The following is a 6,192-nucleotide window of genomic DNA, read 5'->3' as shown; positions in this document are numbered from 1 at the left end:
ACGGGGGATGAGTCTCCATATACCTCGAGTATTTTGATCCTTAAGTCAATTATTGCTTCGATACAGAAGATGCATGCTTCATATTCTACCATATTATTGGTGCAGTCAAAGCATAATCTCGCGGTGAACGAAAGATGAAATCTTGTTGGTGATGTAATTATTGCACCTATCCCATGCCCATGTGCATTAAAAGCACCTTCGAACACGAGCGTCCATCGTGATCCTGGTTTGGGTCCTTCCTTAGGGCCAGGAATATTGCCTTTTACTATGAATAAGATATCCTCATCTGGAAAGTCAAACATCATGTTTGGTAATCCTCCACATATTGATGTGCCAAATAGTTAGAGACCACACTGCCTTTGATGGCTTTTTGTGCGGCATAATGGATATCATACTTTGTTAGGACCATTTGCCAACGGGAAACCCTTCCAGTAAGAGCGGGCTTTTCAAAGGTATATTTGATGGGATCCATCTTAGAGATCAACAATGTTGTATGGGTCAACATATATTGCCTCAGACGTTTGGCGGCCCAAGCAAGTGCACGACAAGTTTTCTCAAGTAGAGTATACCTCTTCTTGTAATCTGGGAATTTCTTGCTCAGTAGTAGATAACGTGCTCTTTTCTACCCGATTTATCGTGTTGCCCAAGAACATAACCCATGGATTCCTCAAGAACAGTCAAGTACATAATAAAAGGCCTACCTGGAACTTGAGGCATTAAGATCAGAGGCTTTTGTAGATACTGCTTTATCTTCTCAAAGGCCTTATGGCCATTCTCATTCCATTCAATAGCTTGATCCTTACAGAGTAGCTTAAAGATAGGTTCACACATAGTTGGGAGGTGTGATATAAATCTGGATATATAGTTCAATCTCCCCAAAAAACTATGAACCTCTTTCTCTTTTTTTGGTGCTGGAATACTCTGTATGGTTTTGACTTTGTCAGGATCAACCTCAATCCCACATTGGCTCACAATAAAAACCTAGCAATTTGCCAGATCTTACCATGAAAGTACATTTATTGGGATTCAATCTCAACCTGAACTTCCTATATCTTTCAAACAACTTTAGAAGATGAATAAGATGTCTTCCTCAATTTGAGATTTTGCAATCATATCGTCGACATATACTTCAATCTCTTTATGAATCATATCATGAAAGAGAGTCATCATTTCCCTTTGATATGTTGCACCAGTGTTCTTAATCCGAACGACATGACCTTATAATAAAAAGTTCCACAAGGGGTAAAAAAAGTAGTCTTCTCCATGTCTTCTGGAGCCATCTTTATTTGATTATAGCCAGAAAATCCATCCATGAATGAGAATATCGAGAACTGAGTTGTATTATCTACCAACACATTAATATGTGGAAGTGGAACATCATCTTTTGGGCTTCTGCTGTTCAGGTTTCTGTGTCATACCCTAATTTTTAACCCTAAGATCCCACATATCATTTTCATCTTTGCATACAAACAAGATCACATCTTGTTCCTCCCTCTTTTATCTTTGGATTTTCCTTTTGCAGGGATCATCAAGCACCTCTTTGTTGGTATTCTACCTTTATGTTTATACGATTCATTACTTATAAAACCACTAATAAAAATAGCAAAAATATGTTTTGTTTTCTTTAATTTTATTGTGCAAGATAAGGCTTTTCATCAAGAGCATCAAGCATAACTCCTCATCTAGGTTTTCTTTGATTCCTTAGTGAAGTATGGTCAATCATTGGTTCTCAAGAGGCTATTTATCAAATCATGATCTCTAAGGCTCTCAAGCACCTTTCAATCTCATTTTGATCAGGATCATCTCAAAGTTTTGTTGCTTATCTTCTCAAGAGAAGTCAAAGGTTCATGTGTTTATTTCCATGCCTTCTTCAATAAGTTACCTAAAACTTTGAGCAATTCAATCAAGAGACATTCAAGGATATCTTATTTTGAGTTCATATGATCATACATGTACCTTAAAATGCAATAAAAGTTCGAGTGCACAAGTTTATTCCATGAGGTTTGACCAAAAACTCAACATTTGAAGTCAAAGTTCAAAGGATCACAACTCCTTCAATTCTCAACATTTTTTAATGCTTCTTTTTGCATATGACTCTTCTCAATATCCTCTACAACTTCTCTTTACATGAGAAATGGCTTTTTCTCAACTTTCAAATATTATAAATTCTTTAATTTTTAACATTTGAGGCTGATTCTTTTTGCATAATATCATTTGTGATGCCCTCTACAAATCTACTTAAAGGATCAAAGTCAAATTATGCTTGGAAGGCCATGGAATTCTTTGAGACATTGCAGGTCATTTTCAACCACTTGGGACTTAGAATTTTCTAAGTTTCATGACCAGGTTGTCGTGCCAACTTCAACATGCCACAACTTTATGCTTAAGCATCCAAATGCAACATTTCTTGGCACATTACAATCTTTGTTATGATGTTAACAAATTGCAAGAGGAATGGGATCAAAAATCCTCCTGAGCAAGATGCCTCATTGAGTTGAATATGGTGACTTGGAACTGAAGAAATCACCATGATCCGAAATTTGAACTCCACTAATATCAATTGCAAGTCAAATTACCATGCGTTTTGGACCTAAACATGTTTAACCAACTCTCAAGAAGTTAATTGACTCTTAAAACACATCATTTGGCTGAGTTTTGATGGATTAGAAGTCACACTTCTCAGACATTATGATCAAATTCATTTTGCACGAATTGAGCTTCATTCCACACGTATTTGGATCCCAACATATTCCCTATAAATAAAGCAACGTATTACATTCATTTGGAAGCTTTTGAGAGACAAGAAATCCCTGCTTCACTCTAATTTTTTTTCCAGAAAATTGAACTATCGTGTTTTGAATTCCATCTTGTTTAAATTCAATTTCTTGATTCCATTAGCATCTTCGATCTTCTATGAAGCTTTTGTAAAAATTCCCAAGCTCTATGACCTTCTGAAGTGCTCTAACCAGATCAAGTTTCATCAACTTATGATCACCATTTGGATAAGGTAGTTCTGAGCATCATCTCAACTCAAACAAGTTACCACAATGTAGTCCTTCACTCTCTGATGCTTTCCTTTAACTTATCTGGTGTTGATTGATCGTGTTCATCATTTAATTCAATTTTTCGTGGCTTTATTTATTCTAAAATTCCCCATGCCCAGTTTAGATAAATGAATTTGGAGCATGGGGTTGAATTCATGTCGAGGAGGTGATCACATTGGTGTTAGTCTCGTGCTCTGAATTTACCAAACACTGAAACTCTAGTGAGAGATCATCGAGGAAGATGACCGGAGTTATCTCAGGTCATCTGAGTTGGGTTGGATACGTTGGCCATTTGAAATGTTTTGATTGGTCCAATGAATTAGATCCAGTGTTTCATTTTGATTAATTCGTGCGCTCTAGCCTGAGGATTATTGGATCTGCCACGTTAATTAGTGAGGCCAGATCCAACGCGTCGTGTTTTTTATGATTTTTTTTCTTTTTTCATTTTAAATTTATTTTTCTTTTAAAAATCATAGAAAATTCATTTTGCATCCAAAAATACCAAAATAATTTCTAAAATTTTATTTTACTTTTCTTCATCTGATTTTTATTTTTCAACATTTTATTTTCTTGATTTTCTATTTTTAGTGGACTTTTTTTTTCCCTTTGTTTTGATTGGTTTAAAAAAAATAATTTTATCCATTTTTAATTTCTGAAAAAAATTATTTTACGTTTGTTATTTTATTTTCAACCTTCCATAATTTTATTAACCATTTATTTGGTGTTTTGAAGGGCTTTATGGATTTTCTTATTTATTTCCCCTTTAAAATTCATTTTAAAAATGTTTTTGATGCATTTTATTTTATTTTATTTCATTTTATATTTGTTTAACCTTTGTTGACTTCTGTTAGCCTTAAATCTTAGTTGATTTGATCACTGGTCTCATCAAACTCAATGGATCTTAGGTGTCGGTGGAATGAAAATCCTAATCCACCAAAATGGATGATTGATTTTGATGATCACTTGATCAAGCCTTTGATCCAATTTGGGTGTGTTCTCTCTTGTCCTCTTCTTCTCCATCTCTTTCTTTTCCTCTTGAAAAATTGGATGGTTTTTGTCCATCTTGTTCATAATGTGTGGATTGGTGCTTGATGAACTTTCATCATTTTAAATCTACCTCTTAATTGATCGTGGATCATTTAAGGTACTTTGGATTGATGCATAAGTTTTTCCTAAGTATCATGAATTATTCATTGATGTAATGGACCACTCTCCTAGCCTTTGTGCTTGATCAATCCTTTTTTTTTGGCATAGCTTTAGGAGAATGATTTATATATCATTTCTCTAGCATGTATTAACACAATTATTATTATTGACCGGCCTCAGATAGTTGTGACTTCTACATAAGTCTAATTATGATTGCTTAACATAGAGCTAAATTTGTCCCTAAAGTAAGTCAATTTCATAAGTGAGATTGTAAGTCTCCTACTCATCATGGTATTGTGTGAAAAATATTGTCCCCTTTTCATTTATGAGAGCTAATAGCATACTTGTTGATTTTATCCAAGTTGGAGCCCTTCTCATGGGTGATGCAGAGGTCCATATTTTCATACTTGTGGGTGAATAGTTGACTTTTATCCAAAAAATGACAAACCATCTTTCTCTTTTTGATCACTAATATCACTTACTAACATTTTATTGGATTTAAGCTTACTTTAATGTCATTTATCTTATGCTCTTTATCCTTTGGTCATTTACTTTATGATTTTATTTTAGCATCTCATATCATATTGTTTATATTTATGATCCTTTTCCTTTGTCCATTAGGACTTCTTTTTTAAGACATTAATCAAGGAAAAACCCCTAAAAAATTGGTTCTCTTGATTCATGGACTTGTGGTTACTATCCTTAGCATTGTTGTGGAGTTATGGTTTTAGAATCAGGACCTCGACCTTTACTTTGAGGATTTGTGATCTAAGACCTTGGGATTCATATGGTACCTTTGACTATGGACTTATTTTGAAGACTTGGCTTGGTTATCCTATTTTCATCTGATACATGGTTTATTCTTTGCTTATTTGGCTTGCTTGAGGCTTAATCCAAAGGAGGGAATTCTTGCTTGACTTATGTAATAAATCTTGCTATCTCTTGGTTAGACATTTCCTCCCTAAATTTTATTTTATGCTCTAGGATAGTCTCTTCTTCTCCTCCCCTTCTTTGATTTTCAAAATCTTCTTTCTATTTCAAAAAACTTTATTGTTTTCAAGCTTGAACCACTTTCTCAATAAACCTTTACTTTTTTCAAGTGATTTTCAAAATCTTTTTCTTAATAAAATGCTAACACATATGTCATACCCTAAGAACCCACATATCATTTTCATCCTTGCATACAAACAAGATTACATCTTGGTCCTCTCCCTCTCATCTTTGGGGTTTGCCTTTTGCAAAGATCATCAAGCATGTCTTTATGGGTGTTTTACCTTTGTGTTTATATGATTCATTGATTATCTAACCACTAATCAAAATAGAAAAAATATGTTTTGTTTTCTTTAAGTTTATTGTGCAAGATATGGCTTTTCAATCAAGAGTGTAGTGGGGTATTCGTTACCTTTAGATTTATTGACTAAATCAAAAGTAAATCATACAATTCGAGTCGCCACCGCACTTCTATTTATCCTAAGGAAAGGTTATAAAGCGAACAAAAACCGAGAAGTTTTATCAAATCAAAAACTAATAAAAATGTCAGAGATCTGGGTAAGGGGGTTGGTTATGCAATGGGAAGGTTTTAAGCACCCAAAACATCCTTAGTACTCTAAGGGAGCCCTTTTTGTAAATGTTGTATGGTAGGTTGGTATTTGTGAAAATATTTGTGCAAACATGATTGGGGAGATGAGAAAAGAATATACAAATTATTTACAATTTTGTTGTTTGAATGGATAAACCCATTGCCTACTTACCATCACAAAGGTAGGATCAAAACCTCGTAGTTCAGGGTAAAAATCTCAAAAATAAGTTGGTGAATTGGTTTGTCAAAAGCCTTAAGGTCTTTTGTTATCAAAGGGAGAAAACTCAACCTAAACCAACAATCCATCATTTGAGGAGAGCTTCAACATACTAGTGAGGGATCCACCCTATAATAAGTATGGAAGACTTATAGTCCAATCACTAAGGATAAGGTGAGGTTTACATCAACCATTATGATAACTCA

The sequence above is a fragment of the Lathyrus oleraceus genome, chromosome 7, assembly GCF_024323335.1.
Source record: "Lathyrus oleraceus cultivar Zhongwan6 chromosome 7, CAAS_Psat_ZW6_1.0, whole genome shotgun sequence".
Taxonomy (NCBI): domain Eukaryota; kingdom Viridiplantae; phylum Streptophyta; class Magnoliopsida; order Fabales; family Fabaceae; genus Lathyrus; species Lathyrus oleraceus.
The sequence above is the reverse complement of the archived record's forward strand: the minus strand, read 5'-3'. Positions refer to the sequence as shown.